The 24,981-nt window shown below is 45.6% G+C and overlaps 1 protein-coding gene across 8 annotated transcripts in view; it reads left to right on the top strand.

The window, feature by feature from the left end:
* The window catches only part of ASTN2 (astrotactin 2), a 1,111,474-nt gene that overhangs the window by 1,024,127 nt on the left and 62,366 nt on the right, over positions 1 to 24,981 (top strand). The window lies entirely within an intron of this gene.

Below are 24,981 nucleotides of genomic sequence, written 5' to 3'. Positions count from 1 at the left end.
AATATATCGCTCTACAAAGCAAATCTCCTCTTACACCCTCACGATGAGACCACAGGCTGTCTCCTGTACCAGTCTAAAAAGCTGTAGTTGTTAAGAAATGTACGGTCATTCACCACTTAGCCATTCATTCGCTCATGCTCTCATCCACCACCTAGCCATCTTTTCACCCACCCCTTCAGCCTCCTGTCCTCCCCCTCACCTGCATCCATGTCATTTTGATCCACTTGTATGCTCAGTCATCCAATCATTTATTCATTTGTAAATTTCTTCCTTCATTTGCTTTTCTATGTATGTGCTCACCAATCACTTACCAGGGCCATTTTCTGAGAAGTCCCCATGTCCCAATACTGTGCCAGGACTGTCCAGAGGGGAGAAGGGAGATGTGACAAAGACAGGCTGTCTAGTCTCAGGTGAGCTTTTATGTAAAGGTGATATGAAGGCCACAACCTATGGATTAAAATATGACTGGCATTTTTAGTTGTATCGCTGTGGGCATGTCAGTTTACCTCTGTGAGCCTCAATTGCATCCTTTGTGAAATAGACATCATACCATCTAAATCGTAGGGTTGTATGAGAACGAAACGGGGATAACTTTAGCACAGTATCTCAAAGTGTGTGCTTGATAACTATCTGTCCCTCACAATTTGTGGACCTCTCTCACTCCAAAAGCATAGTCCAGCTCCACTTTTCGCTCTTTGTCTGGAAAACGGCTTTTCTGAAGACCATGGCATTGTTTTTGTTTTGTTTTTTTGAACACTTTGACCTATCAGGCTCACTGGTCACACCCACTGCACTCATGCAACAGAGTCGAGAAGATCACAGTATCTGGGAGTCACGGCCTCTGGATCTCCACTCTGCCCCTTACTGTCTTGGAGATCTTCAAGTTCAACATTCATCTTTCTTCCACAAAATAGAAAAGCAGGTGGGGCAGCGAATGTTTGGCAAGTAGAATCCATGATGTCTAAGAGGCTAAGCGATCTCTTGCTATGGAGTAAACATCACAGAGGAGGCGGTACGTGTGTGAGAAACAGCACGGGTCCCGCCAAGATCCTTGGTGACACCAGTGGGTAAGTAGGACGCTGTGAACTGAAAGACCGGAGGCTTGAGTCTACCTGGCAGTTCAATGCGAGGAAGGCCTGACAGACAATCTGTTTGCATAAAGATTGTAGCCCAAAAAATCCTGGGAGAAGTTGTACTTTCTGATCATGGAGTGATTCTGAGTTGGAGTAGATTTGACCACTTCTAACAAGGACAGCACAGTCCTCATCCTGAATGGTGAGATTGGGACCGAGGCCCTAATCGAGTGACTCTGTGTGTTCTCTGTCACCAAGCTCACCTGTGAAACTCAAGACCACCAGGAAATGCAGATCTCTTAGATCACTATCAACTCCAAAAATCGATGCTTATGTGGTGAAAGTGACATTGTTGAAAGAGTTCCTGATGGCTGTCACCGGTTCCTCCTTCTCTTGAATGCCACACTGCGTAGACAGATCTGGCTTCAAATCTCTGCCATTGCCCTTGAGTGAGCTTCCTAACCTGCGAGTCTCCATTTCCTCCTCAGTGAAAATGGGGATAATGTGATGTCTAGGGAACCCTGGTGGTGTAGTGGTTTCGAGTTGGCCTGCTAACCACAAGGTCAGCAGTACAAAACCACCAGTTGCTCCTTGGAAGAAAGACAGGGCTTTCTACTCTAATAAATAGTTGCAGTCTCGGAAACACACAGGGGAAGTTCCACCCTGTCCTGCAGGATCACTATGAGTCAACTCGATGGCAGAGAGTTTGTGTTTGGGGCCCCAGGGGCACTTGATGAGGTATGCACAAAAGCTCCTCCTCCCTCAACAGGGAGCTCCTAATAGCTGTCAACACTGTTGTTTCCCCTGTCTGCCGTCTGTGAACCCCAAGAGAGATGGCATCTAGCAGAGAAGACCAGAGTCCTGGCAAGTGGCTCCTCTCATTGAGGCAAAGTAGTAACCCTGTCTCTGAGTGATGGTGTAGAGGCTTGACTTTAACTGGACCAGAATCCTATAGGTGTATAATGGAGACATCAAGGACATTTTTTTAAGGATTATGTTTCTTTTTCTAGAATTTTTGGAAGGTAAACCTTACATTTTGCTGGTTTTACATGTTTTTTTATTGTTTTATTAGGGGCTCATACAACTTTTATCACCAATTGTGTAAAACACATTGGTACATTCAATGTCCCCATCATTCTCAAACATTTGCTCTCCACTTAAGGTCCTGGCATCAACTCCTCATTTTCCCCCTCCCTCCCTGTTACCCCCTCCCTCATGAACCCTTGATAATTTATAAATTATTATTTTATCATATCTTGCCCTGTCCGATGTCTCCCTTCACCCACTTTCCTGTTCTCTATCTCCCAGGGAGGAGGTCACATGTAGATCCATGTAATTGGTTCCCCTTTTCCAACTGACCCTCCACCCTTCCAGTATCGCCACTCACACCCCTGGTCCTGAAGGGACCATCCGCCCAGGACTCCCTGTGCCTCCAGCTCCTATCTGCACCAGTGTGCATCCTCTGGTCTAGCCAGACTTGCAAGGTAGAATTGGGATCATGATAGTGGGGTGGTGGCGGGGAGGAAGCGTTTAGGAACTAGAGGAAAGTTGTATTTTTCATTGTTGCTACAGACAGTAAGGATATTTTTATGGAACTCCCAAAACAATGACCACTCAGGGCTAGCAGTTCAACTGCTGTGCTTTAAAGTGACGAAAACTTTCCCCCTGCTTGGTGGCAAGGGGGTTGGTTTTGCTATTGTTGTGTTTGTTTGCTTGTTTTGCTGTTGTTGTTTGGGTGGCCTCTTCTTCTTCTTGCTGCCTGACAACTCCCTCCCCCATTTCTTGACTCTGGGAGCTGCCGTTTTCCTCTTCTGTTTGTCCCAAACTCTGAACATGTCTCTCTTTTCTTTTGGAGATTGATTTTGGTAATGGCCTTGGGACCAGGAGCCAGGCTGTTGTTTGGAGCAGTCTCTTATCCCACGGGCGGCTCTCCTCCCATGAAGTCTGACTTCCTCTGTCTCGAGTTGTAAAATAGTTGCAGCAGCAGTTCTTGGGCTTCTTCTTTCCTGCTCCATCATTCCTCACCCAAATGTGTTTTGTTCCTGTTGGTCCAAAAAGGTGGTGGGTGTGAGCAGAAACAGCTCAGGCCTTAGAGGAAGGCTGAGCTGGGTGCGAATCGTGCTGCTGCCCTGTACTTATTCATAACTTATCCCAGAGCAAGCTGCTTATAGTTTGATGTAACAGCTTCTCCCGTTGGAAAAAAACCACAGACCAAAGTCACTGCCATGGAGTCAGTACTGACTCATAGTGACTCCCTGTGGGTTTCTGAGACGTAACTGTTTGCAGGAGTAGAAAGCCCAGTCTTTCTCTGGAGGTGCTGCTGCTGGTTTTGTACAGCGGACTATGAGGGTCACAGCCCAATGCATAACCAAGACACCACCAGGCCCCTTTCCCATTGGAAAGGGGAGTCATATGAGAAATTCCGTGAACAGGGTTTTTCAAAAGGCCTGGTAAATGGAGATCTGCGGGAAAGGTTAGTTCCATCTTCTTTTTTCCACTCTCCTCTTCTGATTCTCAGTGTTTGTTTTAATCTTCAAAGGATTACCCTGGAGGAACTGATTCCTGCGAGATACAGGTTGAGGTCCCACTAGCCCTAGAAAGAAGGATCATCCGGGGTCTTTGGAAGAAATAGGATGAGAAGAGAGGATAGGTCCAGAGGACAATTCAAACGGGTCAATTCCTAATTAGGCACAACTGTATACTAGTAGGAACCCTGGTGACCTGATGGCTTACTCGTGGAGCTAATTAATCACAAGTTCACCACTTCAAAACCACCAGCTGCTCCCCTGGCGAAAGATGAGGCTTTCTACTCCCATGAACATTTACCATCTTGGAAACCCACAGGGGCTGGTCTGCTCTGTCCTGTAGGGTCACTGTGATTGAGAATCTACTGGATGAAATTGAGGTCGGGTTGGGTTTTGGATATTCATCCTCGATGCCTGCTGTCCGATGATGCGGCGAATGGACGTAGGCGGTGCACAACCACTTCCACAGTTCGGAAATCGAGTTTTACACGCAGCTAGCGTCTCGTCTGCCTCTGTGGCATCAGAGGAAGCACTTGCATTCGCCCTGGTCCTCCCTGCGGGCGTCTTTCCGATGGAGGTGCCCTCAGTGCCATGCCAGCTCAAGAACTGTGGGGTTTCGTCCTTTGACATAGGACCCACTCCCCTCTCCTTCTTCTCCCCCTTCTGGGTGCCCATCCTCCTCACTTGACTGCCTCCCTCCCTTCTGACCTACCTTGCAGGGCCCTCTCTGCCACTCTGCCTGTCGGCGTCTGGATTTTCCTTAGACTGCTTTATGTGTCTTTGGTTCTTTTCATCCCTTCCTCTTGGACTTCTCCAGGCCTTGTGCGCCCTCCTCTTCGTTTCTGTTTTTGCCTGTATAGCTCCATCTTAATTTTTATTTCACTATGATTACTCTCCCCCTCTCACCTCCACCCCTCTTTCTCTCTGATTCTGGGCCTCCTCCAGCATTGCCTTCTCTTCACTCCATCTATGAAGGCCACATGATTTTGCAGCCCCTTCATCCATGTAATTGTGCATAGCCCCAAGGGGTGAGACCAATTGGAGGGGTGAAAGTCAAGGCTGATTTTCTGTCCTAAGCTCACCCTGGTGTAACAAAACAGAAACATCAGCACCAGGGTCCTGTTTAAATTGAATTTCCTCGTTTGTTTCCTTTGTTTTGCTTTGGAACAAAAACAAATAAATACCAGCAGGAGGAGAGGGTCCCCAGATGGGCTGTAAGTGAGGCTACCTTCTGCTCCCTTGGGCTGTTGGAGGCCACGCGTGACCCTGAGCAAGACTTCTCACTCGGATGGGTCATGCCAGGTTGGGTCCCTGCGTTCCCTGCCTTTGCCTGGCCAGAGGTCTAGACATCTTCATTGTAGCAGAACCCCAATTTCCTATCAGCCAAGGAAATTTGCCTCTGACTAATCTTTACTGCCTCGCCTTTCTCTCATCATGAGTAGACTGCCAAAGGACCGTGAGCAAACATGCCAGCAACAGCCAGAGTCGATTCCTGAGGTGGGGGTGGGGGTTCCTTCTCATACACTCAGATTCTTGCCCCAGTCCAGGCTTGTCCTCAGCCCCCTTGCTTCAGCTTTATGAAGGGAATGCCAAGGGAACCTGGGTGTTGCAGCCTTGTGCCAACATTCCCATTGGGTATCGGATGCATAAGGGGGAGGCTCCTTCTTAGCAGGGTAGAAGGATTGGGGAGATAGAGGGAAAACCAAGGCTCTGGAAAAGAGAGGGTATGTAAGAAAAGGAGCCCAAGGTTAGGAGTCGTACGACCAGTCTGCTAAGTGCTCTCCCTATGGCCTTAAGCCAGTCCCTCCCACTCCTCTGAATTTGGTTTCCTCATCTGTGAAATGGACAGGTACAATCCAGGAGACTAAAACTTGACTGTGGACTTAGGGATGGAGATGCCAAACCAAGGTTCTTTTTCTCATGATTCCAGCCCTTCCTGAATAATAGTAGTTAAAATAATAGTAAGTCTTCTTCTCTCTGTGATAGGAACCATGCTAAGGATATTACAAGGGGTAAGGTATCCCTGTAACACTGTGGATGTGGTGCTGTTGTCATGATGATTTCCCTTTTAACACAGGAGAATACTAAGCCCAAGGGAGTAAACGTTGACTCCGGGTAACAGCAGAAGAGGAGATAGGACTGGGTCGGATACATGACTAAGCATAATCTAGCAACCCTCTCACCCCATTCTCTACCCTCAGTGCTGTCCATTTCTTATGCATTCAGGCATGTGGAGTTATCAGGAATACCTGCTGAGGGTATTCTAGAAGTTTCTAACCTCAAGAAGTGCTGTAATGGAAACAGTACCCTGTTGGGATTCCAGAAGATCCAGATTCCAGTCTAAGAATCCCAAGACAGACAGCTCATGCTCGTCTTTCTTATCTGGAGTGTGGTGATGCTAATAGTGCTTCCGAAGGAGAGCAGGTAGTATAGAGGTTATGTATTGGGCTGCAGTCCTCAGGATCAGCGATCCTCAGGATCAGCAAAAAACCACCAGAAGTACTGCAAGAAAAGATGGAGATTTCTACTCCTGCAAACAATCATAGTCTCGGAAATCCATAGTGGGGGTCACAATGAGTTATTGACTTGATGGTAGTGAGTTTGGTATTTTGGAATAGTACTGTGTTAGTCTGGGTTGACTAGAGAAGCAAATCCATAGACACTTATATGTATAAGAAAGAACTTTATATCAAAGAGCAATTGCATATTGAGAAAACATTCCAGTTCAGTCCAGATAAAGTCCATAGGTCTGTTATTAACACATGGCTGATACTAGCCCATAAATTCCTCTTTAGACTAATGCAACACATGTAATATACTGAATGCAGGAAGATCACAGGTCAGTGGGCATAAAGTCTTGTGGATCCCGTGGCAGTGGAAGCAGCTTAACGTTGGCATGGCTCTCCACCAGTCTCCTCCAGCTCTCTGGGTATCTCAGCAGCAGGAAAGGGAAGACAGAGAGAGAGGGTCTGGCTTCCAGTAAGCTATTTACCTCCACCACACCTCCAAATGAGGTCATCAAGCTGTGACCTGATTGACAGATGAGTCTCCACCCCTTCATTCAAGTTTACAGGAGATTGTATAACTGCCACAAGTACTTCCTAGGTTATTGCTAAAACTGGATAGTAGATGGGAAAATGCTTTGACATTTACATTTGTCAGGTAGTTCCTTTGACTTTGCTTCCCTCCCATCTACCCACCTATCAACACATACTTTTCAAGTAGACCACGGAAACCAGACAGTGGTGGGTTTTTACCTCAGCTCAACAACCCACTTACTCTATGACCTTGGGAAAGTTTCATCACCTCTCGCTGTCCCACTCGTTAATTTGAAATGTATAATCACATAGGGCCTGTTTCATGGGGTTATGAAGAGTCAATGGCTTTAACCATACACAGAGCTCAAGATCATGTCTACTTCATTGTCAATGAGAGGAGTGGTAACAAGCATGGTTGTAGTGATTACATGCTTCACAAAAACCGGAGCTTGCTTTCTTGACTCTATCATGTTCACAGCATCTCTGTGGAGCCCTAGCTAAGCCTACATCTCTGTCAATGGCCCCGTTCATCATTACTCTCCACGTACACTGGCCTAGAATGTGCCAATCCCTTTCTCCAATATATTGCCTCTTTTGTTACCTTGCCCTGGGATGTCCTTTCTCTGATCCTTCCCATGGTTGGTTTCTTGTCATCTTTCTGATCCATGACTTAATCTCTCCTCATTAATGGAGCCTTTCTTGTCCACATTATCTGGAGTATATAGTCCTTCTGGACACACCCTACTTAGTTCTTGACAGATCCTCCTTATTTCCTTTATACTCTCTTCCATTGAGTCAATAGTGACTCATGGTGACCCACTGTGGGTCTCTGAGACTGAAGCTATTTACAGAAAGTCCAGTCTTTCTCCAGAGGTGCTGCTGGTGGTTTTGAACTGCTGACCATGCTTACTAAAACTGTAATGATTAGTACATGCTTACACGTTGGTTATCTGTCTTCTTTCACTAGAATGTCAGCTGCATAAGATCAGGTCTATGTTTAATTGTTAGTTCTATTCCTGTGCCTCACGGGGCCCTGGTGGTGTAGTAGGTTTAAAGTTAGGTTCTAATGTCAAGGTCGGCAGTTTGAAACCACAAGTTACACCACATTAGAAACACGGGGTTTTCAGCTCCCATCAATAGTTATAGTCTTGGAAACCCACTGGGGAAGTGCTACCCTCTCCTGTAGGGTCGTTATGAGTTTGAATGAACCCAACGACAATGGGTTTTTTGTTTTGTTTTGTTTGCGTTGGTTTCTAGAACAGTGCTGACATCAATCAGAATCCAATTTTTTTTTTGAATGTCAAACAAAATCCTAAGGCAATGTAGAAATTCTGGAGATACTGATTTTTTCCCTCTACTCATGCTTTAACCCTTAACCCCATTTTCTGACCAAATATTCTGCGATACCGGCTCACCGTGTGTCAGATTTAGGTTCGGTGTTCTAGTTCTCTACTTATTTTTATTTATCATCTAATTTGATCCTGCAAACAACTCTCTAAGGCAGCCACTATTATTCTTCTCTAACAGATGAAGCTACCAAGGCTCAGAGAGGTTAAGTAATTTAACCAAGACCACAAAGCGAAGAAGGGTAGAAGCCAAGGTTCAAACTCAAGCAGTTTCTTTTTAAAGCCCACACTCACAGCCATCACATTCGATCAGTAGATGGGGATGTACATGTAAAGGAATTTTGGTGCAAAGATCATCCCTAGATGGGCTGGAAACAATATAGAAAACAAACGAACAGTTGTCACCAAAAACGCTAACTTAGCCATCACCGAATTCAGAGCTTTGTCCTGTTCCTCAGGTCTCCGCAGAGCCACAAACAGTCAAATGCTGACTCTGTGTGCTGACTCCTGCTCCTCCCTGGAGACGTGCTGCCAGTGTCATTTTTGAAATGCCCTGGTCCCCAGATCTCCTCTGCCAAGTGGTTTCCCAGAGTTTCAAGACTCCTGTGTATTTCTGCAAACAAGTCCAAGCTCCTGGTCCAAGGATGCTATTCCAAAAGCCCGGGGCCTTAGAGCCTTGGACAAAGCACTGCTGGGCTGCTCACCACCCTCAACCCTGCCTCTGCAGGCACCCCCCCCCCCCACACACACGCAAAGATACCTCCCGCTCACACACACTGCTTGGGCAGCACAACGCAGAAGCAGTCAGGGTCACTGCCATGGATACTATAATTATACATTAGATGAAATCCCAATGTTTCTCTTTATTTACATTCCTACCCTACCCTCTTCATTTCCTCTCCTCGTGCCAAGAATCAGCACAGACTTTACTGGAAACAGTATGGAAGTCATCAGGAGTCCTAAAGGGATGGCATTCAAAAGGACTTGCTAGATCGGAGGATGTGTCTGACACAAAAGGTACATGACCCGAGAGTCATCCTTCCTCTGGCCCTAAGAGGCTATGTAGCCTTGAGCAAATCATTTCTGCTCTGAAGAAGAAGGATTGAGTGAGGCCATCTCACAAGTCTTTCTCATGAATCTGGAGCCATGTATCTCCGAAGATGATGGAGGCAAGGAGACAAACCCAAGCCCCAGGCAGTGGGCAGGCAAGGATCTGCTTCCAGATGAAAGACTTCATTCAACCTAAGACTAGACAGCGCCTTCCTTTCAGTTTCAATGACTCAATCAGTTCAGTGTGTCCCCTAAGCCAAGTCCCAGATGTGGCCTAGCCAACTTCAGAAGGGACTTTCAATTCCTATGAGGATGGGTATGTGCACAGAGGAAGCCGTCCTTGCCTTCTGACCATTGCGTGCTAAGGCTGCAGCCCAGGGTTGATCCAGGACACACCAGGGAGAGAAGCCAGCAGGGCCTGACAGCGTTTCTGTCCTGCTCTCTGACTTTTCCTTCTCACGGTGCATCTTTCTCTCCTTCCTTCTTCCTTTCCTTCCTTCCTTCTTTCCTTCCTTCCTTCCTTCCTTCCTTCCTTCCTTCCTTTCTTTTTTTCTGCTACTTATTTCTTGTTTGTATCTGTCTAGTGCTTTCCCCCTCATTTCTCTTTTAGACTTGTCTTTTTGTGTCTGGGTGGACTGTCCTACTGACTCTCCCTGTGTTTGTTTCTCTCTTTTTCCTTGTATTTTTTGGTCTGTCTTGCTTGGTCCAGGATCTCTTCTTCTACTGTCCTACGTGTTTCCTTTTCCCCTCACTGTCCCAGTGCAAAGGTCAATGCCTACTGGCTGGCTCTCAGGTGAGCCACTAATTGGGTGAGGCCAAGGATCCCGAAGCTGTGAAGGGAGGGACTGGGGCCCTGTGCTGCTCTTATGCTCGGGTGGAAAGTACACTTTCCCTGACTGTGTTTCCCTGTCCTATTGGGCAGGGGCTGGGGGCGAGGAGGCCAGCCTAGCAATTCCGTTCCATCTAGCGTAGGGTCACACTGACCTCTCCAAAGTGCACAATTGGGGCCCCAGAGAGAAGAAGAGCTGTTCTTACGCCAGAAGCTGCTACAGCAGTGTGGCCGAAGCCAAAAGAGGCTTGTAGAGGGAAAATAACCCTGTTCTTCGGCTGACAGACAGAGAGGCTCCTAAAACCTGCTGGGGACTCTCAGGCAGACTGTTTCTTTCCTCCAACTGTGTCGGGATTTCTTCCAGGAATGGGACGTAAGCCAGGGCTCCAGAGGGACAGGTTACAGGCTGCTCATAGGAACTCACGGAGGGTGGGGGACTGAAGCTGAGGCGATGCCCACGATCGCTGCTGGACATGATCTCATAATCGCGGAAGCCAGGAAGAGCTCTTTAGGCTATGGACAGGGTGCATTTTAACCAGCATCTTGGGATGCCCAGTCTGACCATAGTGCGCAGAACAGGCAGAGTTGGACTGAGAGGTACAAAGTCCATTTGGGATGGGGCTAAGGGACACATTTAGTCCTGACCGACCCGTGCGGGAGCCTGAATGGTCACCCGAATGCCACATTTGATGGATCAAGGGAGAGCCACATGACTTCAGCTCATTTCTTGCCACATCCAGACATAGCTGTTTTCCTTTCCTGAGTAGAGGGGTCAGGAAAAGGCCGTGCTCTCCGGTGGACACTCACAAGGTGCCTCGAAGTCAATCGGACCCTTGAGATGGAGCATCAACTTAACCAAGTGTGTTTCTTCCCCTGTGGACCTCCCATGAGTGGGAGTCGACAGAGAAGGGACCAGCCAGGGGATGAGCCCCAGCAAAGGCTTCCTGTGGGAGGATGAGGATGGGAGGAAGTGTTGCACACAGAAAGCAGGGGGTGAGAAGTCTGGGAGACCCAAGAGCTGAGATTGTGGCTGAGAGAGGTGAGGGGCAGGGAGGAGAGTTGGGCAGGCCAGGCCGCACCAGCCATGTCAGGGTCCAAAAGGAATCATGGAAGGCCTCAAGGGAGGGAACAGCCTGTGCCTGGTGTGTGGCCGCAGAATAGATTTGACTCACAAGCAAAAGGCCAAGCTGCTGAATGATGCTCAGAGCCGAGGAAGGAGGACCCAGAGGATCCTGGAAATGAAGTCTTGGAGGAACCTTTGAGTGGCCAAGATGGTTTTCTCAGGTAAAGAGGAGCCCCAGCAACATGGGCATGCTGTAGGAAGAGGCCAGGCTACAGATGTTGTCACCATGAGCCCAGAGAAGAGAAAAGGGGGCAAAGACTACAAGAGAGACAGATTCCACCTCCCTGTCAGAAAGCATTCCCATAGCAGACCCTCACAGAATTCGTAACCGAAGGGGACAGTGGATTCTTCAGGGTTAGTGGAGGGGCGTGGGGAGGGGAGCAGGAAGCCAAAGGGGGCTGGAGAAACATTCAGCTGGGCTCTGTACGGAGGAGCTTGCAAGAGTGGCCAATGGGTCAATGTAGTCAGATGCCGGGTAACAGGCAGAAGGGCATACGGTGGCAAACTAGAAACAACACAAAGAAGGCCAGCGCCGGCTCATCTCTGGTCCGGTATTAACAAATCTTTCGGACGAAATCCAGATGTTTAGGTGAAATTGTCCAATGATCATATGCTGGCCACTCATTTAAAATGGATCAGGTTAGCCAAATATGTGAGTCAGATCATTGCAGACCTGCAAGATCATTGATTGTGGATGTCTAAGGAAACCTAGGGACATAATGACTCAAGGCCGATCACTTACCAAGAGGTTGGCGTTTTGAACCCACCCTGTGGCTCTAGGGGAAAGTCCAGAAGATCTGTCCCCATACAGAGTACAGCTTGGAAAACTCTATTGGACAGTGTCATTCAGCCTCATTGGGACCAATGAGTCAAAATCGACATGCTAGCACCTACCAACAATAACAGCCTACGCCACCTCTCAATGTAGACTGAAGAAGCAGAGGTCCCTGCAGACTCAGGTTTAAAAGTCAAACGCAGCCAGGATCTAGCACAGAGGGGTCCTGTCTCTCTCACAGGGCTCTTAACAGGAAATGTGACCACCTTCTCTCTTTAGGTCACTTTGCTAGAAGGCCAGTATTGAGCAGCTCAGTTGAGCCTCCACTGGATTCTTTCCGTGCCCACCTTTACTGCCCATCTGCCTGGCTCCTTGAACAAAATGCTTCCTCTTTCTGATTCTCAGCTTCCTCCTCTCCTCAATGAGGTGGCATGATGGGTCAAACATTGGGCTGCTAACCACAAGGTCAGTGCTTTGAACCTACCAGTCACTGTAAGGGAGATAGATGAGGCTTTTTTTTTTATTTTTTATTTTTTTAATTTTAACAATTTATTGGGACTCATACAATTCTTATCACAGTTCATACATATACATACATCAATTGTATAAAGCACATCTGTAGTCTTTGCCCTAATCATTTTTTCTCCTCTTTTCTTTTTTTACATTTTATTAGGGACTCATACAACTCTTATCACCATCCATACATATACATACATCAATTGTATAAAGCACATCCATACATTCCCTGCCCCAATCTTTCTCAAGGCATTTGCTCTCCACTTAAGCCCCTTGCATCAGGTCCTCTTTTTTTTTTCCCCCTCCCTCCCGAGGCTTTTTATTCCCATAAAGATTTACACTCTCAGAAACTCACCAGTACAGTTCTATTCTGTCCCAAAGGATCACTGTGAGTCAGAGTCTACCTGATGGCAGTGAGGTTTTGAGTTTAGCCCAATGAAGTTGGGTTGGAAAGTCGTTGCCCACTTCAACCTGGAACTGCGGAACTCTCAGAGATATGAGTGGATGCGTGTAGGGCACAAGCCTTCACATTCTTCCTTCCACAGGCTTTCTTGGCCGTGGGTCCTTCACTCTCCTTGGATGGGGCTGCTCCGCACACCTACACCTCCATCTGGAAAAGAAGCTGTTGCATTAGCCGTCTTGAGGTCATCAGTGGAAAGGTGTTAGTAGACTGCAGGGGATCACCATTGATGTGGAGGGATTCAGAGGCGACAAAATCCAGACTTCTGACATTTGCCTTTCTGCTCTGTTCTCCTTCCCCTACTGACCAACCCCATATCTACCAACACCTCTGTTCTGCTTTTATACTTGAATCACATAATGCTAGAGTTTGGGGCCCCAGACACTATTAATACAAACCTTTCCTCTTGTAAGAAAAACTGAAGCCCAGTGAAGGGCTGAGGTCTACTCTAGGTCTCTCTGAAAGCCAATGTCAGAGCCAGGTTAAGCCCAGGCTCTTAATTCTCTGATAGTAAGATCCAAGCATCCATATACATGGAGCCTCTTAGGTGTTAGAGGCTAACAGAATGGATTTTGAGTTAGATTTTCCTAGTAAATTCAAATCTCAGATACTTTCTGGCTATACATGACATATATTTTCCCAGGATCTCAACTTCATATCTGTGAAATGTAGACATTACTACTTATTACACTGAAGATTTATTATGAAACAGTTCCCAAGCACACAGCAGACAAATATATAGGAAGTGCATATAAGATTTCTCTTCAGTAGGCCTTTATCAGGAATGAGCATTAAAGGGATTCCTGACTGGCCAATGGTTCTGTCCACTGTACACTTGTACAAATCCCCTTGTTCTTCTTGAGCATTTCCCAGCAGCCAGGGCCAATTTGGAGTCATTTCCCCCCAAACAGTTGACGTAACAGAAGGTGCCTTCTCTTGCTTTTCAGTTCTCATACTATTCCTCGAGCTCATCCCTAGTAGACAGAGTTCTGATCATAGAGAACCAAGACTGACAGTATTCTACGGTTAGGGAAGATTTAGGAACTTATGAGCCCAGAACATATATCTTGGCAAATTGAGGTATGCGATAAATACCAATGCTCAATCTTCAGTATTCTGTGGGGAGGGGGAATGGATCTAATAATTTCTTCATGTAACTATTTGCAGATATTAACTGATCCCATCGTGGTGGCATGATCACTGGCCATGTATTGAGCTCCTTTACTGCATTTATGGCATTGTGCTGACACCCACACATCACTCTCTCTTTGAATCCATGCAGTGTGACATCCTCTCCCACGTACATTCATATTGTATTATGAAACAGAGAAGAGTTAGCACAGGCAAAGTCTCCACAGAGACCTAGGAGCACAAGAGCTACATGTGCTGCTGATAAATGCCAAGTTGGCAGTTCAAGCCCACTAGAGGCTCCATGGGAGAGAAGACACTACGATGTGCGCTTGGAAGTTGTCCAGCCTTTAACTGGGGGTAGTTAGTTATACTCTGTCCTGTAAGATTCTTATAAATCAAAATTGACTTACTGGTCCACCACCACATCCAAGGTTGACTCCATAGCGTTCCCCCTTCAGGTCACAAAGAAAGTAGGACCAAAAAGCAAAGTTGCTTGTTTAGAGTTAGCCAATTAGGAAGTGACACAGTCATGACGCTAACACAAGCTTTGTGGTTCTAGGATCCACACTTATCTTCCTCTTTAAGGTAATAGGCAAGCTGGAATTTGAAACTCTCTTGCCTCATGGAGCCCTATGGAGACACCTGGTGTGCAGATAATTCTCCTGGTGGTAGAGACTGATTTGCCTCTGTGGGGACAATAAAGACAAGGGAATTCAGGGAGGCTGTGGTCTCTAACAGCTCTGGTATCTCTTGAGGAGGTTCTGACTCTGAGCGAACGTATGGGACAGCGTAGAAACTGCCCCTGTGGGTTTCCAAGACTATAACTCTTTATGGGACTGAAAAGCCCCATCTTTCCCCTGGAAACAAAAGCAAGGAGGTATGAAGTTGAAGGGAATGCATATGGGAAAATGAAATGTACAATTGTTGCGATTTATTGTGCTCCATGAAACTGGCGAAGCAGGACACTCAGGCTTTGTTATGCAGCCCAGCAGACAGAGGCAGGTTTGGAACAGCAGCAAGAAGGCTATGTTTGGCCTTAGCATGACCTGTGTGCCTGCTGGACGGAAGATGCATTGGAGTAGAAGAGATCGAAGGTAGGGACACTAATTATTGTGTCTTTAGATGCTGTCAAATCAGTTTTGACACCTAATGAGCACCATGTGACAGGACTCCAGAGGGCTTCTCAACTGTAATCTTTTTTTAAATTGTTTTATTAGGGGCTCATACAACTCTTATCACAATCCATACATCAATTGAATCCATACATACATCAATTGTATAAAGCAAATTTTATAGTCATTGCCCTCATCATTCTCAAAACATTTGCTCTGCACTTAAGCCCCTGGCATCAACTCCTCATTTTTCACCTCCTTTCCCCCTCTCCCCTTCCTAATGAGCCCTGGATAATTTATAAATTATTGTTTTGTCATATCTTGCCCTGTCCGACGTCTCCCTTCACTCACTTTGCTGTTGTCCGTCCCCCAGGGAGGAGGTCACATGTAGATCCTTGTAACCAGTTCCCTCTTTCCAACCCACTCTCCCTCTACCCTCCCAGTATCACCACTCACACCATTTATCCTGACAGGATCATCTGCTCTGGATTCCCTGTGTTTCCAGTTCCTATCTGTACCAGTGTACATCCTCTGGTCTAGCCAGACTTGCAAGGTAGAATTGGGATCATGATAGTGCGGGGGTTGGAGGGAGGAAGCATTTAGGAACTAGAGGAAAGTTTATTTTTCATCAGTGCTACATTTCACCCTGACTGGCTGATCTCCTCCCCTAGACCCCTCTGCACGGGGATGTCCAGTGGCCTACAAATGGGCTTTGGTTCTCTACTCTGCCCTCCCCCCCTCATTCACTATGCTAAGATTTTTTGCTCTGATGATGCCTGATCCCTGATCCCTTCGAAACCTCGTGGTCGCACAGGCTGGTGTGCTTCTTCCATATGGGCTTTGTTGCTTCTGAGCTAGATGGCCATCAGCTTTCTTCACCACATTTTCTTATGAACCCATTTGTCCTCAGTAATCGAAGCATGGAGGTGTGCACCCAATGATATGATTTTTTGTTCTTTGATGCCCTTCGACACCTCATGATCACACAGGCTGATGTGTTCTTCCATGTGGGCTTTGTTGCTTCTGAGCTGGTTAGCCGCTTGTTTACCCTCAAGCTTTTAAGACCCCAGGTGCTACATCTTTTGTTAGCCGGGCACCATCAGCTTTCTTCACCACACTTGCTTATTCACTCACTTTGTCTTCAGTGGTTGTATCGGGAAGGTGAGCATCATAGAATGCCAATTTAATACCAGAAAGTATTCTTGCATTGAGGGAGTACTTGAGTGGAGGCCCAATATCCTTCTGCTACCTTAATACTAAGCCTATACATATAGGCACATAGATCTATTTCCCTATCCTCATTTATAAATATACTTGCATATGTACATGTCTTTATCTAGACCTCTATAAATGCTCCATGCTCCTTGCCTCCCAGCTCTTTCCTCTATTTCTCTTGACTTTCCTCCTGTCCCACTATCATGTTCAGTCCCCACCTGGATTTCAGCAATTCTTCTCGGTTACATTACCCTTGATCATTCCCTACCAGGCCTCCCACACCCACCTCACCACCAATTTGGATCACTTGTTGTTCCCTTGTCCCTGGGTTTGTTAGCACCACTTTCTAATCCCCCCCCACCTCCCCCTCTCCCATGTCCCCCCAGAATTGTTGGTCCCATTGTTTTCTCCTTCAGATTGTTCACCAGCCTATTTTATTTAGACAGACCTGCGGAGATAATAACAGGCACAAAAACAAGACAGAGCAAAACCAAGCAACAATAGACAACAAAACAACAACAAACCACCGACAAAGAACAAAACAAAACACAAGAAAGAAAATGTTGTAGTTAGTTCAAGGACTGTTGGCCTTTAGGAGTGATTTCCAGTCTAGTCTGTTGGGCACCACGCCCTGGCCCCAAAGTCCACCTTCAGCATTCCCTGGGGACCTCGCTGCTCCATTCTCTTGCTGTTGCGCTGCACTCCCCCAGTGCTTTGCCTTGGTGTGGCGGGGTCAAATCGGGCACAATTCCACCACACTGTGTCTCCATTGCTGTCCCCCGCAGGGCCATGGGTCAGTAAGGGGCGTCATGTCTCATAGTGGGGCTGGCCATGTGGTCCTCTCTGTGGACTGACTGCTCTAATTGGGGTCATCGTCCTCAATGCCTGGTGGGCCAGGATGTGCTCCACTCTCTCCTACTCCCTCTTCATCTGCTCCCCTGTGCTCTGATCAGATATGTCCCTCTCCCATAGCTACAGATTCAATGCCGTTCTTTGAAATAAATTCTTCTTGGGGAAGGGCAGGTGTCCACTTAATATTTACTACTGGTTCCCAGACCTCTGCACTGGTTCCCTACTCCATGCCAGAATGTTGCATTCACACCTTGGGGCACTGGGTTGAAGATTGTTCCCTCTTTCCCTGTGGAGATATAAACAATACCCTCCCCTTGGGTGGATTAGCGCCCCGTGCCCCTGCTACCCATTTCTTCCTTATTTTCATCATTTTTTCCTTTCCCCGCCTCCTCCCCAGTTGTCTATCATGTGCTTCCCTGCATTTGATCTGGCCCCTGCCATAGTACACACTCCTCACCCCAAGTCTGTTTGTATACAGTAGCTTTTTCCGTATGCCCCCTTTGCATTTTTTTAAACGCTTACCTCAGCGGACTTATGTTGTACTTGTCCTTTTGTGCCTGACTTACTTCGGTTAGCATGATTTCCTACAGTTCTTCCCATGCCGTGATGTGTTTCATACGTTCATCATTGTTTTTTAGCGATGTGTAGTACTCCATTGTATGTATATACCACAGTTTTTTAACCCAGTCGTCAATTGATGGAAATTTTGGTTGCTTCTAACTCTTTGCAGTTGTGAACTGTGCTGCAATGAACATTAGTAGGGGGGTTGCTGGGTCATATAGTAACTCGATTTACCTCTGTTTTAGATATCGCCAGATCTATTTCCATAGTGGTCGTACATACTTACAAGTCCACCAGCAGTGGATGAGAGTTCCTGTCTCCCCACAGCCCCTCCAACATTTGTTACTTTCTGATTTTTTGAATTGAGCTACCTTTGATGTTCTTAGGTGGCACCTCATTGTTGTTTTAATTTGCATTTCTCTATGGCTAAAGATCGGGAACATTTTCTCATTTTTGTTGGCCATTCGGATTTCTGCCCCTGTGAAACTTCTGTTCAAGTCCTTTGCCCACCTCTCCAGTGGGCAATTAGGTTTTTTCTTCTTGAAAGCCAGCGTAGTATTACAGATTTTTGTAATAAGACCTTTGTCTGATGTGTCATTGCTAAAGATGTTTTCCCAGTCCGTGGACTCTCTGCTTACTCTCTTGTTGAATTTTTTCACTGTACACAGGTGTTTTATCATCAGTATATCCCATTTGTCAATTTGTGCCTCCTCTATGTGTGTGTCCTTACCTATTTCTGATAGCCTGTGTATTCCCTGTGCCAAAGTTCTCAAGTTGGTCCCAATTCCCTCATTGATGGGCCTAATAGTTTGGGATTTAACTTCAAGGTCTGTGATCCACCTTGAGTTTATTGTTGTACATGGAGTGAGATAAGGGTCTTGCTTCATTTTTCTGCAGGTAAATTTCAATTTTTTCCAGCACCACTTATTAAAGAGGGCATCTACTTCCCATTTGATATTTTTGGGGCCCTTATCAAAGACCAGTTGTCTGTATGCTGATGATTTTATTTCTGGGTTTTCAGTTCTTTTCCATTGGTCTGAGTATCTGACATTATACCAATACCATGTGGTTTTGACAACTGTGGCTGTACAGTATGTGCCAAAGTCAGGTAAAGCAAGCCCTCCCACTGTGTCCTTTTTCTTGAGGAGTTCTCTGTTAATTCTGGTTTTCTTCCCCCTCCATATGAAGTTGGTAATCAGTTTTTCCATTTCTTTGAAGAAAGATGAGGGTAATTGTATCGGGATTGTATTAAACTTATATAGTGCCTTTGGCAGAACTGACATCTTGACTATATTGTGTCTTCTAATCCACGAGCATGGGATATTCTTCCATTTGTCGAGATCACTCTTGGTTTCTTGTAATAGTGTTCTGTAGTTTCCCCCGTATAGATCTTTTGTTCTTTTAGTCAGGTATATCCGTAGATATTTAGATTTGTGCTTTCCTATTGTGAAGGGTACCACCTTTTTGATCTCCTCTTCTGTGGTCTTATCCGATGTGTATAACAGTCCAATGGACTGTTGTTTGTTGATCTTTTATCCTGTCACTCTGTCAAGCTCCTCTATTGCTTACAGTACTCCCCTTGTGGAGCTTTTGGGATTTTCCATATATAAAATCATATCATTTGCAAATAACTATAGTTTCACCTCTTCCTTCCCAGACGAATACCTTTGGTGTCTCTTCTTTGCACTATGCTGTTAGCTAACACCTCTAGCATGATATTAAATAAGAGTTATTAAATAAGGGGCATCCTTGTCTGGTTCCCTTTTTCAGTGGGATTGTGTTAGTCTTTTCTCCATTGACTACCACATTGGTTTTTGGTTTTTCATATATAGCTTGTATTGTCTTGAGGAACTTTCCTTCTTCTGATGATCTTATTAGATTTTCGTTCACGTTTGTTAAAGTCTGCTTGGCTGTCCTCCAAGTCACTGATGCAGTTCTCTGCTTTCTCCAGTCGATTCTCGAGGTCCGTGTTTCTGCTACTGGTTTTTGTTATCTCCTCCCTAAGCTTCTCTATTTCCCTTTGGTGTATGGCCTTTATCTCCTCTATCATTTCATCCTTTCTCTGTATTGTTTCCCTCACATCCTGTATGATTCCAAGCAGCATTCTGAAAATTTCTTTGTGTGGCAGCTCAATGTCTGCTTCTTCTATGTATGTTATTTTGTTCGGAATATCTTTTGCCATTGCCTTTTGTTTCTCCTGTTTTTTTCATTGAGGTAGTTGGGGCTAATGCCTCTTCAACTGTAATCTTAATGGAGTCGATTGCCAGGTCTTTGTGCTGCAGAGCTCCTACATGGGTTTGAACAGCCAACTGTTCAGATAGCAGCCAGAGCACTTCACTCTTGTGCCACTAGGGATAGTTAGGGAGATTCTTATACTAGTAGTATGTGAGTCTTAGTAGTGTGTACTGGGTTACATATTGGGCTGCTTTGCCATGAGGTCAGCAGCTCAAAATCACCAGACACTCCACCGGAGAAAGATGAGATTTTCTACTCCCATAAAGAATTAAAGTCTCAGAAACCCATAGGGGCAGTTCTACTCTGTTCTATAAGATCATGATTGGTTGTCATCACTCAATGGCAATGAGGTTTTCTTCTTCAAGTATTTTATTGGGGGCTTATACAACTATCACAATCCACACATACATCCATTGTGTCAGTCACATTTGTACATTGGTTACCATTATCATTCTACTTGAGCCCTTGGTATCAGCTCCTCAGTTTTCTTTCTACTTGAGCCCTTGGTATCTGCTCCTCATTTTTCCCCTCCATTCCCTCCCCCTCTCCCTCATGAACCCTTGATAATTTATAAATTATTTTTTTTGTCATGTCTTACCCTATGCAATGTATCCCTACACCTATTTTTCTGTTGTCCATCTTCCAGGAATGGGGTTATATGTAAATCCTTGTGATTAGTTCCCCCTTTCTACCCCATCTTCCCTCTACCTTCCCGGTATCACCGCTGTCACCACTTGTCCTGAGGGGTTCATTTGTCCTGGATTCCCTGTGTTTTCCGTTCCTATCTGTACCAGTGTACATGGCAGTGAGGTTTTCTTAACCCAGTAGTGGTCAGAGCTGGGAGCCCTAGTAGCGTCATGATGTAGTGAGTACCCATTGGACAGCAGTTCAAAACCACAGCCATTCCTCAAGAGAAAGAATGCTTTCTACTTCTATAAAGAGTGACAGTCTTGGAAACTCACAGGGGGCAGTTCTACCCTGTCCTATTGGGTAGCTATGAGTTGGCATGGACTCAGTGGTGTTGAGTTTGGTTTGCTTTGGTTTGGTAGGAGCTGATGGATCTGGAATTAGAACCATAGTGAGAGTGGAACTGGGGGTCCTGGCACTGTGGTTTTCTTTGGGCATTGAATCTCAACATGAAAACCATCAGTCCTTCTCATTGAGAAAATGCAACAGGAGATTCATAATAAAATCATCTGGGCTCAAACTCTGAATCTACTGTTTCATATTTGGGTAACTTATTATTATTTTGGGGGGTAACTTATAAACACGTGTTTCCTGCAGCACCATCCTGAAGTAACAAATTCTCCTCCCAAATGGGCATGCAGAATTGAAATAGAATAATTCATAGGACAGTTTCTGATATCTAGGAGCCTTTTATTCCTATAAATTTGCCATCATTCTTTTCGTTTGCTCTAAGCTCATGGCTTGCCGTAAGCATTCATATTTATTCTCTCACGGCCCCAACCCCTCCACCCCCCTTCCCTGCCCAACTTCCCTCTCCCTGTCTCTCTTTCCCCAGGATGCCAGAAATGAAATAACATTCTTTGCATGTTTGTTCTAAAGCTCCTGGCAGCCTTCCCGAAGACCCCTGGCTGGGTCAGAGCTGATTTGCATGAGCATGTGTGAGGCCAGTGAGAAGGGGAGCGTAAGAGGGCTTGTTTTCAAGGAGTTTCATGAGGCATCCCTGCCAGAAAAAGGAGAAGTTACTATTTCTCCCTGGGAAACATACACAGATTAAAAAACAAGTAAGGAGGCCAGGGAGCCGTCTCCCCAGTGGAGAGGTTGGTGGATGGTGTGCTGCCTGCCTGCTGGGCTCCCAGGACTCTGTCCAACTTCTCTCCCCCTTATCAGAGGCATGCCTCCCCGCTCCCCCACCCCGAATCTTTCCTCCAGAGCATGTAGTAACTCCACAACTTTCACTAGAGTGTTCTGCATCGCATCTGTAACAGGGAGAGGGGAGAGCAAGGGGGAGCAAGGAAGACACTCCAGAAGCTCCAGAGTAAATAAACAGCAATATTGCTGGCTTCTGGATGGATGTGGATTGACATGTATCTTACTACAAACAAAAACAGAGATGACACCTGCCCCAAGGCTTTGTTTGTGTTTAGTCTGAATTTTTCAACTTTCTTCCAGGGATCTGGAAGCCCTGGTCCAAATCTAGACACTCAGTGGCAGGCCAGGAGGTGGCCACTGGAGGCATCTCAGAGGGCATCACAAAATACCCAATCCCAGAAGGCAGGATTATACAGAGAAGCCCAGGGTGTCCCTGGCACTTAGACAGCACCCCACCAGTTCCTATTCTTCTTCAGCCCTTAGCTTGAATGAGGCTTCTTCATCTAAGGGCTTTTCTTGCTCCTTTGTAAGAGAATCTCTGTAAACATTTCTGGGTATGCATAAAAGAATCAGTGGCTGGGGAGCCCCAGTGGCACACTGGGTAACTCGTTGGCCTACTAACTGCAAAGTCAGCAGTTCAAAATCTCTAACTGCTCCAAGGGAGAAAGATGTGATTTTCTACTCAAAAGCCCACAGGAGCAGATCTCCCTTGTCATATAGGGTCTCAATGGATAAGAATTGATTCAATGGCAGCAGGTTTGAATTGGATCTCAATAGCTGCTATTTAACGAGTGCTTTTACAATCCCAGGCACTGTGCTGAATGCTTTATCCATGTTAAGTTGTTCAATCTACCTAGTAAATCAGTGAGGGCAGTATTTTATGAACCCTGCTTTACAGATAGACAGCAAAACAAAAAATCCCAGAGAAGTCAACAAAGTAGCATAAAGCCACAGAGGTTATCAGGAGTAGAGCCAGGATTTGAAACCAGACAGTTTTGCTCCAGAGCCCCAGCTTCTTCCTAATCATTGACCTATGTGGCCTCCCGAGAAGTGGCATTACTGTTAAGTGTGCTTGTTATTACTCAGAGTGGGCACTCCCATCCTCACTGGGCCTTGCTGAGTCCTCTGTCCCCACTCTTCCCTTGATTAACACCTGTCCATCCTTCAGGTCTCAGCGTAAAGCGTCCTTCCTCAGAATGACTTCCCCTGGACCCATCATCTAAATCATGTTCCCCTATCCCTTTCATTTGTGGCAGTGATCATCTGTTTCAATGGCGTGTTTACTTGCACGTTAAAGCCTGCCTCCTGGTTAGGCTAGGCAATTTATGAGAATGATGGGGGCCTGTTTTGTCTCTGTCTATACAATCAGCAGCACACATGTAAAGGACGCTTGAGAAGTGTTGTTGCTGTATACATACAATACTACATTTAATCAAAGTTATGAAGCAAGCACTTCTATTTTCCCGACTTAAGAGTTAAAGAAATAAAGGCTCATGGAGTTTCAATATTGGCCAAGGTTCCTGTGGGCGTGAATGACACAATGGTTAGGTGAAAGCAAGTCTTTTCGGACATCAGGGCCTTTGCTTTGTATTCCCTCCTGCTAAACACTGCGTCCATCTCTCACACGCATATGCTAAGCACATGTATATGCTAAGATTGACTAAAAAACAAAAGATGGACTCAAGCACAAATGCACGTGAAAGCTGGACGTTGAATAAGAAAGAAGAATGGATGCAAGCTTATTAACAGTATGCGAGTCTCCACGGTGCAAGGAAGCGAATTTAGATGAAGATAAGGAATCTGATGAAGATAGGGAAGTTAGCAGGGTTCAAATCATAAAAGGTCTTTCGTGTTATGCTAAGGAGAGTGGACTTTATTCTGAGGATAAAGGAGCCATTAAAGGGTCTTGTTTTCACTAATGGTCAGTAAAGTGACCTTTAGAAAGGTCATCCTAGAAACTGGGAGTGCAGACAGTTTGCAGGAAACAGGTTGAAAAGTTGTTACTAAAGATTTTGGGGAAAGAAATGAGGTTCTACTCAGGTGAGAACTGGCAGGATCACTGGTGGCCTTTGGGTTGGTGTCACCCAGAGTGGTAACTCAGGGCGTAGCGTCCCTATTTCATGGACGTCCTGCTCCACTGGACCATACAGAATCTTTCGTGATGGGAGTTCTTGATTTCAACCACGGAAGAATGTGTGATAAGTCCAAGAGGGCTTCAAAATGTTGGTGAAAGAGTAAGAGGAAAAAATAATGGAATTCTTCCATGAGCTTTCTGAAACCTCTTCCCTCATATTGTTGTATGTTCAAAATGTCCACGTAACAAATGTGAAGACTGGGCCAGACTAGGCAGTGTTTCCTCTGATGTGTAAAGGGTAGCTGTGGGGTAGAGCTAACTCAAAGCTACCTAACAACTACAGCTTGTAACTTGCTTCAATGTAACAGTTCTTAGATGACATGAGTACTAACAACAAAATTGTCTCGCAAACTATTGCTGAAAGGATTTATAACATTTGTAGTTATAACATTATTAGCAGTTGAGCAGAAGCCTTTTTTTAAAAAAAAATCATTTTATTGGGGGCTTATACAGCTCTTATCACAATCCATACATGCATTCATTGTGCCAAGCACATTTGTCATGTGTTGCCATCATCATTTTCAAAACATTTTCTTTCTACTTGAGCCCTTGGTATCAGCTCATTTCCCCTCCTCCCTTATAAGTCCTTTATAATTTATAACTTTTATCATGTCTTACACAAATCGCTGTCTCCCTTCACCCACTTTTCTGTTGACCACCCTCCTGGTTTTGCTACTCTCATTATTAGTCCTGAGAAGTCTATCTGTCCTGGATTCCCTGTGTTGTGAGTTCTTAACTGTACCAGTGTACATGCTCTGGTTTAGCCAAATTTGTAAGGTAGAATTGGGGTCATGATGGTAGGGATGAGGAAGCATTAAAGAACTAGAGGATAGTTGTATATTTCATGGGTGCTATACTACACCATGACTGGCTCGTCTCTTCCTTGTGACCCTTCTGTGAAGGGATATCCAATTATCTACAGATGGGCTTTGGGTCTCCACTCCACCCTCCCCATCATTCACATCGATATGATTTTTTGTTCTGGGTCTTTGATGCCCGATAGCTAATTTCATTGGCACCTCATAATCACACAGACTGGTGTGCTTCTTCCATGTGGACTTTGTTGCTTCTCAGCTAGTTGGCCACTTGTTTATCTTCAAGCTTTTAAGACCCCAGATGCTATATATTTTGATAGCCAGACACCATCAGCTTTCTTCACCACATTTTCTT

The sequence above is a fragment of the Tenrec ecaudatus genome, chromosome 10 (genome assembly GCF_050624435.1).
Source record: "Tenrec ecaudatus isolate mTenEca1 chromosome 10, mTenEca1.hap1, whole genome shotgun sequence".
In the NCBI taxonomy this organism is placed as follows: Eukaryota; Metazoa; Chordata; class Mammalia; order Afrosoricida; family Tenrecidae; genus Tenrec; species Tenrec ecaudatus.
Note: the sequence above shows the minus strand (reverse complement) of the source record. Positions and strands in the feature narration are given on the sequence as shown.